Genomic DNA, 12,080 nt, shown 5'->3' on the forward strand with positions numbered 1-12,080 from the left:
CTTTGCCGTTCTCTTGGCTTCCTGCTCTTAGTCATAAAATATTTGCTTGGCACTAAGTATCACATTGTCTCATGACCACATCCAAAGCAGGGAGGAGTGGTCCTTTGCTTTCTTTCAAGGAGGAAGAGTCTTTCCAGAACTCTTCTCCTTAATAACTCATTGGGCAGAACTGGGTCACATGGCACCCCTAAACCACCCGCTGGCAAAGGGCGGGATCACCATGGCTGGATTAGAACAATGACGATTCACTCCCTGGAGCTCAACACATTGTCACCCAATATCTGAACAGCATCAGGGTTCAGGACAACCGTTGGTGTCTGTCACAGCTTCTTTCTGTCCTCTCTTGCCTCCGGCTTTTCTGGGGGAAGGGTTACAAAACCCAAAATGTATCTGCTTGTGTAACTGCCCCTCTGGCAACTGCCCCTCCTGGGACAGGAGACTGGGGAATGGCTGAGAGAGGGTGACGACACATTGTTGAAACTGATCTCCTGTTCTCCAAAGTCTATGCTATTTGCACATAGGAGTTCCACTTATCCCTCCCGAGCGTGAGGCTGTTGGAACCCAAGAGCCCAAAGGTGACTCTTATTTTCTCTATTTCCGGATCTCATCTCTTCCCAGAGTTAATGAATGGCCGAGCAGGGGTAGGGTTACAGAGGAGAATCCTTTCTTTCGCATTCACCGGTATCCCCAGGTAGACAGCAGCTCCTTGAGGGCGGAGGCTTGCTTTGCTCTCCCTAGCACCTGACAGCCCTGACGGCGAGCTCTCATGCAGTACAGATGCAAACAGTAAAAGACCTCACCCAGGGGCAGGAAAGGTAGCTGTCAACTAGTCAGCGGGTTCGAACACTAACTGTTGTACTCCTAAGTCAATAAAGATGACATTTCAGCTCTCCAGAGTTTCTGATTTTCCTGAAAGGGAACATCCAGATCAGGAAGCCAGGCAAACTAGCCGAAGCCAAGCTAATTAGAATACGGCTGGGGTCACCACAGGATTGATAAATCCTATCTGTTTCACAGAAAGGGTATGGAAAGGAATTGTAAAAGTTGAAAAGTGTTCAAGATGGGAGGGAATGCCTCCAGTGCTATGAGGCCAACGGAAACATGGTAAAGAATCCCTTGAAATCATGCAGACGGTTATACTCTGAGGAAGAGTAGCTAGAGAGTTCAAGCTTACCTACGAAGAGCTTTCTTAACAGAGACTGAGAAGCTACTGTGTACATTCGGTAGAAACGCAGAAAAAGCCCTGAGGGGGTCAAAGATTAGAGTTATAGAGCCATAGCGGAGAATTTCTTTCTCACCGTAGACAAGACCTTCTTTGTATTTCTTCCTTCCTTCCTTCCCTCCCTCCAAGTGGTTGACACCTTACATTAATTTCAAGTGTACAACACAGTGATTCGACAGCTCTATACGTTACGCTGTGCTCGCCACAAGGGTGGCCGCCATCTGTCACCATGCAGCGCTATTACACTACCAGTGACCGTATTCCCCAGGCCGTACCTTTCATCCCCGCGACTTACTCATTCCGAACTGAAGCCCGTATCTCCCACACCCCTTTGCCCATTCTGCCTATGTCCCCACGCCACTCTCCCCTGGCAACGATCTGTTCCTTCTCTGTATTTATGGGTCTGGTTCTGCTTTTTGTTTATTCATTTGTTTTGGTTTTGAGATTCCACATATAACAGAAGTCAGGTGGCATTTGTCTTTCTCTGACTTATTTCACTGAGCATCATGCCCTCGGGACCCATCCATTTTATAAGACCTTCTTCATATTTCTCAGCCTTTAAAAAATTTTTTTTACTGTTTATTTTTGAGAGAAAGAGAGATGGAATGCGAGTGGGGTAGGGGGAAAGAGAGAGGAAGACACCAAATCTGAAGCAGGCTCCAGGCTCTGAGCCGTCAGCACAGAGCCCGACTTGGGGCTCGAGCCCACGAACTGTAAGATCATGACTTGAGCCGAAGTCGGACTCCCAACCACCAACTGAGCCACCCAGGTGCCCTATCAGCCTTTTTTATAACAGCTTTGTTGAGATATAATCCACATCCCATACAATTTACCCATCTAAAATGTATGATTTGGGGCACTTCAGTGGCACAGTTAAGCGTCTGGCTTCGGCTCAGGTCATGATCTCATGGTTCGTGAGTTCGAGCCCCATGTCGGGCCCTGTGCTGCTGGTGCGGAGCCTCCTTGGGATTCCCTCTCCCTGCCCCTTCCCCGTTTGTGCTACTTCTCTAAATAAAGAAATAAACCTAAAAACTTTTTTAAATAAAAAAATAAAATGTGCAATTTAGTGATATTTTTAGCACATTCACAGAGCTGTGCAACCACCACCACGATCAATGTTTGAACATTTTCATCACCCTGAAAAGAAACCCCGAACTCGTTAACATTCCCTTTCTCTTCAGTCTCCTCACCCTCGCAACCACCAATCAATCTACTTTCTGTCTCTATGGATTCCCCTTTTCTGGACAGTTCACATAGATGGAATTGCCCAATATTTAGATACTGTACATGGCCGTGAACTTCGCCATCCTCATAAATTGCATTGCTACAGTTAAACAGCCTGGAGAAAGCCATGTTTGTCATTAAATGGGCATAATCACATAAGTAGGCCATTGTCCAGGGATATACAGAAAAAGAGATGGGATGATCATTGATTCCCTTAAAATATGTGTTATCTGAAAATTAATACTAACATGGGAAGGCCATATTTTTGACTTATAGTATTATTAGTGTTGTTTTTATAAAAAATGTTGTTCCTGGGGGCGCCTGGGTGGCTCAGTCAGTTAAGCATCTGACTTCAGCTCAGGTCATGATCTCAAGGTCTGTGAGTTTGAGCCCCGTGTCGGGCTCTGTGCTGACAGCTCAGATCCTGGAGCCTGCTTGGGATTCTGTGGCTCCCTCTCTGTCCTTCCCCGCACCACCCCCCCCCCACACACACACACACTGTCTCTCTCTCCCTCTATCGATACTCTCTCACAAATAAACATTAAAAAAATTTTTTTAAATGTTTTTCCTGGTATTTCCTTACTCCTTTGGTCTTCCCACAAACTCACAAATTGGAGCCCTGCCCTTCTGTCTGTGCTCATTACGGAGGGAAGGGTTGAGATGGGAAAGTAGAGCAAAGAAGAACCTCTTCCAGGCTTTTAAAGTTCAAAAGCCATGCCCTTCCACCAGACTCGTGCAGACCTGTGAGGTGGGCCCTCTTCTGTGGCACTGTGGGGGCCCAGAGTGCGCTGGCCAGGGGCTGTGTCCCCCTGGATGGAGGGGTGCTTTGGTCTCATGGGCTAGCAGCCTCCTTCTCAGCTGAGAACGGAAAAGCTTAAGATTTGGCCACACCTGGGGCACCTGGGTGGCTCAGTCGGTTAAGGGTCCGACTCTTGATTTCGGCTCAGGTCATGATCTCAAGGTTTGTGAGATCAAGCCCCACATTGGACTCTGCACTGACAGTGTGGACCGTGCTTGGGATTCTGTCTCTCCCTCTCTGACCCTCCCTACCTCTCTCTTGCACCCGTGCTCGCTCTCTCTCTCTCTCAAATAAATAAACTTTTTTTTTTTTTTAATTTATTTATTTATTTTTGGGACAGAGAGAGACAGAGCATGAACAGGGGAGGGGCAGAGAGAGAGGGAGACACAGACTCGGAAACAGGCTCCAGGCTCCGAGCCGTCAGCCCAGAGCCTGACGCGGGGCTCGAACTCACAGACCGCGAGATCGTGACCTGGCTGAAGTCGGACGCTTAACCGACTGCACCACCCAGGCGCCCCTAAATAAACTTTTTTAAAAAACTTAAAAAGAAATTTGGTAACAGATGTCAGAGAGTACTTGAGTCAGAACCAGGCTTCACACACAGACCCCACACACAGACGGCCGAGGCACTCGGAGAGGTAAGATCATATCCTTTCCCCCTTTCAAAACCTCAGCTTGCTTCTCACTGCACCTGGTACAAATCTACACTCATTTCCACCAATGCCGACCGCAAACCAGTACTGTCCGATACGACTTTGTGGGATGATGGCAATGATCTGTTCTGTGCCATCCATGTGGCTGCGGAGCATACAAAGTGTGGCCAGGGTGACTAAAGAACTGCATTTTAAAGTAATTTCCATTTAAGTGTCACACGTGGCTAGTAGCTACCGTCCTGGAAAGTGCGGACATTGAACATTTCCACCATTTCATTGAACACGTTGGTATTAGATAGCGTTGTTCCTTCAGAAACCAGCCTTGAGACAGCGTGTGGAATTTACTGGGAAGGGTCAGGGAGGGGGAAGATGAGACCTGAAAGGAAGGGAGCCAGAAAAGAACAGGGCCACACTGTGAGCACCTAGAGCCCAGGGACGCAGGGAACTCTGGTGATCCGTGCAGAGCACACACGGATGATCTCAGAATCGTCCCACTCAGGGGGTACAGGACTTGGTGTATTTCTCCATTAATTCCCACCAGTCATCGATTGAGGGTGGCTCTCAGGGGGTGTTAATTCTTGAGCATTTCCACCCACCCAGAGCATGGCCCGGGAAGGCTCTGTGGCCCCAACAACTCTTCAAGCCAAGTCATGAGGGCAGTGGTTGTGTTGACGGGGCCCGAGGGCTGGGGGCACCGGCAGTGGCTGCCCCCCTCCCACTCCTGACCCCCCAGTCTGCTCTCCAGATAGGACTGTAATGTTTCACGCATATCCTTAGAGACATTTTTGCATGTATAAATATAAATACACATTAATACCTGTAAATAAATTTCTTAGTTTTCCATTTATGCAAATGGGATCATTCCACACGCAGTCTCTTGCCCGTTGCCTTTGGCGCTTAATAGTTTACCCTGGAGCCATTTCGTCGTAGTTGTTTCTTTAATTTCCCCCGCTCGGCTGTCTTTATCACGAAGTTCAGACTCAGGAAAAGAGCCGCAACGGCTTGGCTGCAAGAATGCAAAGAGATTTGTGTTTAGCTTATGGATTTAAAAGGCAAGCTGTTTGTTGAGACTGCAGAGTTTGGTTCAAGGCATTGCAGGATGGTGTGATTTTCCTGTTAAAAACAAATGGGAATTTGCTTGGTGATAAACTCAGGCAGTGTGTGGGCTGATTAGACAATAGAGTCTGCAATCAATAGATTAACCTCCTAGGATGATTGCAGTCGCAGAAGGCAGCTGTCTCCGGGGTCGGGCGTCCTGCCCGGCAGAGAAGCCTCGTGAGCCCTGGGGTTCAGGCCCCAGCTCTGCCATTGACCTGCTGTGTCACTGCGCGGCCGCCTCTTGACCTCTGAGGGCGTCTGTTTTCTCGTCTATTTAATGAGAAGGGTAGCGCCCACGTTGCTCTCTCTCGATGGGTTTGACGCACCGACCAACGGTGGCGGGGGGAGGCTGCAAACCCAAATGCCTTCGGGGGCTCCCAGGCAAACGCACGAGTCCAGCGACGCTGCCAGAACAGGCCGCAGTGGGCACTCTGGCTAAGAGGGGGATAAATCCCGCACCGCCCGTCTCCCACGTGGGAATCTTTTAACCTTTATCTTGGTCAAAACAACGCCGATCTGTGGGCTGCGTGGGGCCCTTGGGCAAGAGCGTGCATCCTACAAATTAGAGTCCTCGTTGCTGCAGGGACGAGACGGCACTCCTGTGGCCGTTTACTAAGCCGCATCGCTACGGACTCTTCCGAACCCCCCTCCCCCTCCAGGAGGTCCCTCGCTGCACTACCCACCCCCCCCTACCCCACCCCCGCCCCGGTCAGGTGAAGTTAGACTGGGCTGTGGGAACGACTCTAAAATGTGAGTGGCTTTAAACACCAAAGGTTTACTTCTCGCTCACACGCCACGTCCCCTGCGGCACGACATGTCCAGGTTGGCCGCTGGACGCTGACGGTCACATCCTCACCGCACAGCCTGATGGGCCTGGGGAGGGGAGCGGAAGCTCCTGCGCAGGCTCTTACCGGCTTCCGCTGGCGTCTCATTGGCTAGGGCTGGTCACGTGGCTCGGGGGTGCCTGAGGCGGACCTCCAGCCACGTGCGTGCATTCCTTCCTCCGATTTCTTCTTCTCTCGGTCGGATAAAGATGTTACTCATCGGGCCGCGTCCTTTAGTCACAGCTTTGCAAGCATGACGAGTGACATTCTTTGGAGGCTCCAGGACGTTTCGTCTTCCTCGTTGCCATGGCACTCCACGCCTGAGCTCCTCATGGCCAGAGCAGTGCCATAGTGGCCGGACTGTCCCTTCTCCGGCTACTGCGACCACCAGAGCTCCTCAATTTGGGGTTCGTTCTTGGGCAGTTTTTTTCTTTTTTCCAGGATTTCTTTTTTTTAGAGCAGTTTTCGGTTTACAGTAACATCGAAAGTTACAGAGATTTCCCGTGTTCTGCCACCACATATGCACACCCTCTTCCTCGTCAGTGCCACACACTACAGTGGTACCTTTTTGTTTGTTTAGGTTTGCTTATTTTCCAAGAGACAGAGCAAGCAAGGGGAGAGGGGCGCAGAGAGAGAGAGAGAGAGAGAGAGAGAGAGAGAGAGAATCCCAAGCAATCTCCTTATGGTCAGTGTGCAGAGCCCGAGGTGGGGCTCAAACGCATGAAACTGTGAGATTATGATCTGGGCAGAAAGTAAGAGCCAGATGCTTATCTGAATGAGCCACCCAGGCACCCCATCTTTTTTTGTTTTGTTTTCTTAATTTTTTTTAATGTTTTTATTTTATTTTTGAGAGAGAGACACACACAGTGCAGGTGGGGGAGGGGCAGAGAGAGAGGGAGACAGAATCCGAAGCAGGCTCCAGGCTCTGAGCTATCGGCACAGAGCCTGACATGGGGCTCGAACTCACGGACCGCGAGATCATGACCTGAGCCGAAGTCGGATGCTTAACCAACTGAGCCACCCAGGTGCCCCTGTGTTCTTATTTTAGAGACAGAGGGAGTGTGTGAGCAGGGGACAAGGGAAGAGGGGCAGAGAGAGACAGAAAATCTCAAGGACTTTATGATCCCAGGACTCTGGGATCATGATCTGAGCTGCAATCAAGAGTCAGACACTCAACCAACTAAGCCATCCAGGCACCATCAGAGAGAGAGACAGAGAGAGGGAGAGAGGGAATGAATCTTAAGCAGGCTCTATGCTCAGTGCAGAGCCCGACACGGGGCTTGATCTAATGATGGATACGTGTCATTATACATTTGTCCAAACCCATCGGATATACACCACAAAGAGTGAATTCTAAGGTAAACTATGGACGTAGTGTGAAGATGTGTCAGTGTCGGTTCATCCTTTATAAAAAACATACCACTGAGGGTGCCTGGAAGGGGGAGTGGAGAGAGAGAGAGAAAGAGGGAGTCAGTCTCAAGCAGGCTCCACGCTGAGCACAGAGCCCGACATGGGGCTCGATCCCAGAACCCTGGGATCATGACGAGCCAAAATCAAGTGTCAGACACTCAAGCGAATGAACCACCCAGGTGCCCCCAGAGTGCCATATAGTTGGAATCACACAGTATGGACCTTTTCACATTGTTTTCTTTCACTTAGTAATATACATTTAAGGTTCCTCCATGTCTTTTCATGGCTTCATACCACAATATTTTTTCAGCACTGAATAATATTCCACTGCCTGGACGGACCCCAGTTTATGTATCCATTCACCTACTGGAGGCCATCTTGGGTGCTTCTGAGTTTTGACAATTATGAACACAGCTGCTATAAACATCCATGTACAGGCTTTTGTGTGGACGTAAGTTTTCAACTCCCTTGGGTACATACTGAGAAACATGATGATCAGATCAGATGGTAAGAGTATGTTTAATTTAGTAAGAAGCTGCCAAACTGTGCTTCAAGGTGGCTGGAGCGTTTTGCGTTCCCACCGGCCGTGTAGGGAAGTTCGTGTTGTTCCAAGTCCTTGCCAACATTTGGTGGTGTTGGTGTTCTGGCTTTTGGCCATTCTCTCAAAGATGTGTAGTGGTATCTCATTAGTGTTTTAATTTGCATTTCCCGGGGGATATATGAGGTGGAGCATCTCTTCACGTGCTTACTTGCCATCTCTGTGGATCTTCCTAGTTGAGGATTTTTGCATCTGTGCTCGTGAACATATTGGCCTGTGGTATTCTTTTCTAAAAAAAATTTTTAACCTTTATTTTTGAGAGAGAGAGACAGAGTGTGAGCAGGGGAGGGGCAGAGAGGGAGACACAGGATCCGAAACAGGCTCCGGGTCTGAGCCATCAGCATAGAGCCCAACGCAGGGCTCAAACTCACAAACCGTGAGATCATGACCTGAGCCCAAGTCGGACCTTCAACTGACTGAGACACCCAGGTGCCCCTGTGGCTTTCTTTCCTTGTAGTGCCTTTGTCTAGTCTTGGTATTAGGGTAATGCTGGTCTCATAGAATGAGTGAGGAAACATTCCCACTGCTTCTATCCTTTGAAAGAGACTGTAAAGACTTGGTATAATTTCTTTCTTAAATGTTTGGTAGAATACACCAGTGAACCTATCTGGGCCTGGTGCTTTCTGTTTTGGAAGATTATAATTACTGATCCAACTTCTTTAACAGATATAGGCTTGTTCAGATACTCTGTTTCTTCTTGTGTGAGTTTTGGAAGATTGTATCTTTTAAAGAATTGATCCACTGGGTCTAGATTATCAGATTTGTGGGCACAGAGTTGTTCAGGGTATTCCTTTATTATCTTTTCAGTTTCCATGGGATCTGTAGTGAATATCATTTCTGAGATTAGTAATTTGTGCTTCGCTTTTTCCTTGTTCCCATTTTAATCTCCTACTCTTTTTCTACCTTTTGTAGTTTTAACTAAGCATTTTATAGGACTCCATTTCCTCTCCTTTCTTAGCATATCAGTTATGCTTTTTTTTTTTTTTTTACTTTTTTTAGTGGTTTTCCTAGAGTCTGCAATTATACATTTACAACAAATCCAAGTCGACTTTCAAATATACCACACAATGTAGTATGAGTACCTTAAAATAACAAAATAATCCCAATTCCTCCCTTTTACCTCTTCTAATATTGCTGTCATTCATTTCACTTATACATAAGCATACATAGGCATATACACTCATAAGATATACACAAGTATAGGTAATTGAATACATTGTTGCTATTATTATTTTGAGCAAACTGTGATCTGTTAGGTAAATTAAGGATAAGAACACTAAGAAATAAATGTAAAAAATAAAAACTAAAATAATCTTACACCATACACAAAAATCAATTGAAAAATGTATTAGGGGCACCTGGGTGGCTCAGTTGGTTGAGCATCCAACTTCAGCTCAGGTCATGATCTCATGGTTCATGGGTTCTGGCCCCACGTCGGGCTCTGTGCTGACAGCTCAGAGCCTGGTGCCTGCTTAGGATTCTGTGTCTCCCTCTCTCTCGGCCCCTCCCTCACTTGTGCTCTGTCTGCCTGTCTCTCTCAGAAATAAATAAACATTAAAAAAAAAAAAAAAAACTGGGGCGCCTGGGTGGCTTAGTTGGTTAAGCGGCCGACTTTGGCTCAGGTCATGATCTCATGGTTTGTGGGTTCAAGCCCCACATCGGGCTCAGTGCTGACAGCTCAGAGCCTGGAGCCTGCTTCAGATTCTGTGTCTCCCCCTCTCTCTGTCCCTCCATGACTTGTGCTCTGCCTCTGTCTCTCAAAACTGAATAAACATTAAAAAAAAATTAAAAAAACAAAAACAAAAACAAAAACAAACAAACAAACAAAAAACAAACAAACAAAAAAAAAAACCCAAAACTGGGTGTGCCTGTATGGCTAACTGGGTTAAGCGTCCGACTTCAGCCCAGGTCATGATCTCCTGGTCCGTGAGTTTGAGCCCCGTGTCAGGCTCTGTGCTGACAGCTCAGAGCCTGGAGCTGCTTCAGATTCTGTGTCTCCCTCTTTCTCTCTGCCCCTCCCTCGCTTGTGCTCCGTCTGCCTGTCTCTCTCAAAAATAAATAAATATTAAAAAAAGATTTTTTAAAAACGTATTAAAGACTTGGATGTAAGACCTGAAACCACAAAACTCCTAAAAGAAAACATAAGAGGTAAAAGCCTCTTGATATCAGTCTTGGTGAGGATTTTTTAGATTTGACACCAAAAGCAAAGGCAACAAAAGTAAAATCAACAAATGTGACTACATAAAACAAAAAAAGCTGCTTACAGCAAAGGAAACCACCAATAAAATGAAAAGACAACCTACGGGATGAGAGAAAATATTTCCAAATCATATATCTGATAAAGGGTTAATAGCCAAAATACATAAGGGACTCCTACAGCCCAACAGAAGAAAACCTAATCTGATTAAAAATGAGAAGATCTGAAGAGACATTTTTCCAAAGAAAACAAGTGGCCGACAGGCACATGAAAAAGCGCTCAACATCACTCATCATTGGGGAAATGCAAGTCAAAACCACAGTGAGAGAGCATCTCACATCTTTTAGAATGGCTTTTATCAAAAAAGTAAATAACACTTGTTGGTGAGGATGTGGAGAGAAAAGAACCCTTGTGGACTGTTGCTGGGAATGTAAACTGGTGCAGCCACTCTGGAAAACCATATGGCGGTTTCTCAAAAAATTAAAAACAGATTTATCATATAATCCAGCAATCCCACTTCTGGGGATATAGCCAAAGGAAATGAAATTACTCTCTTGAAGAGATATCTGCACACTAATAATGTTCACTGCAGCATGATTCATGGTAGCCAGAACATAGAAACAACCTATGTGTCTACTGACAGATGAACACACAGTGGAATATTATTCAGCCAAAAAGAAGGAAATCCTGCCATATGCAACCACATGGATAAACCCTGAGGGCATTATGCTGAATGAAATAAGTCAGACAGAGAAAGACAAATACCACATGATCTCACTTATATGTGGAATTAAAAAGAACATCCCCAAACCCCTATAAACTCATAGATACAGAAAACAGATTGGCGATTGCCAAGAAGCAGGGGGTGGGGGGATGGGTGAAGGGTGAAATGGGTCAAAAGGTACAAACTTTAAGTAATCTCTACACCCAACATGGGGCTTGAAGTCATGACCCCAAGATCAAGAGTTGCATGCTCTGCTGAGCCAGCCAGGCACCCCTGGGAATAAATCTGGAAAGTTCTCATCACAAGAAAAAAAATTTGTTAACTACGTGTGGTGATGAATGTGAGACTAAACTTACTATGGTGATCATTTTGCCATATACATGTATATATATAATTATGCTGTATGCCTAAAACTAATGCAATGTTATATGTCAATTGTATCTCAATAAAAATTTTAACTTAAAAAAAAGTAAAAGTAAAACCAAAAAGTAAGACCTTTGTTGGAATTTAGATTCCAAAAGATGTAGCTGGATAGGTTAAAAAGCTATACCGTTGAATCATATATTATGCACCTGAAACTAACATAACTCTGTATGTTAACTACACTGGAGTTAAACGAAATAAAAGGACATACTGTTAAATGACGGGTTTTATTTTCTGCTTTATAGTTGGGCCAAGTTTTCAAAGGATCCCATTTCCGAATTGTTTCTCAGCCCACGATTAGGCCTCATCCTCTTTGGCCTAAATGTCTCACGTGTGACTTAGCACACTGTATCACTTATCCATTCCCGTTTGGGTGGTTTGGTGGGATGTAAATTATCTGCAGCGTTTCCCAAAGAACCTGACTTGTAACTTGGCAAAAATGAATGTACTCAGACATTCTGAATTTTGCCTCGGGGCAGACCAACTTTGAGGTCACTCTTCGACTAATATATACAAATATTTTAAAGCAAGAGTGGGAATGTGAAGCATAACCTACTTCTCTTTCCTATAGAGATTCTATTGTATTTAAAATCTATTTTTACACCAGTTGGCATCCTGCTTTTTGGCCAAGTACTCGTCCTGCACATCCGACCTTGCGGAGCCTGGGACAGATCGCAGCATACTAGTGAAGAGAATTCCAAGTAGTTTGCAAAGCTTGCTCGATCATTTTCCCATGATCACCTCCATCAAGCAGCCCCACCACCAGCTGGTAGAACAGAGATTTTCAGGACAGGTGGGATAAATGTTCTGAGAGGCTGTGCCCAGAGGAATGAGCAAATAGGAAATGTTTCTGAGCTACTTGAGTGTTTAAAAAAAAAAATGTTCCAGGGGCGCCCGGGTGGCTCAGT

General features: G+C 46.1%; 1 long non-coding RNA gene across 1 annotated transcript in view; it reads right to left on the reverse strand.

Moving 5' to 3' along the window:
- Nucleotides 1-5,884, reverse strand: part of LOC131502478 (uncharacterized) — a 36,803-nt gene extending 30,919 nt beyond the window's left edge. The window contains exons 1-2 of the long non-coding RNA XR_009257063.1: nucleotides 5,776-5,884; nucleotides 4,716-4,904 (exon numbers count right to left, since the gene is read on the reverse strand). This is a non-coding gene — a long non-coding RNA (uncharacterized LOC131502478). The remainder of the gene's footprint in view (nucleotides 1-4,715; nucleotides 4,905-5,775) is intronic.
- Nucleotides 5,885-12,080: the final 6,196 nt, after the last annotated feature.

The sequence above is a fragment of the Neofelis nebulosa genome, chromosome X (assembly GCF_028018385.1).
Source record: "Neofelis nebulosa isolate mNeoNeb1 chromosome X, mNeoNeb1.pri, whole genome shotgun sequence".
Lineage (NCBI taxonomy): Eukaryota > Metazoa > Chordata > Mammalia > Carnivora > Felidae > Neofelis > Neofelis nebulosa.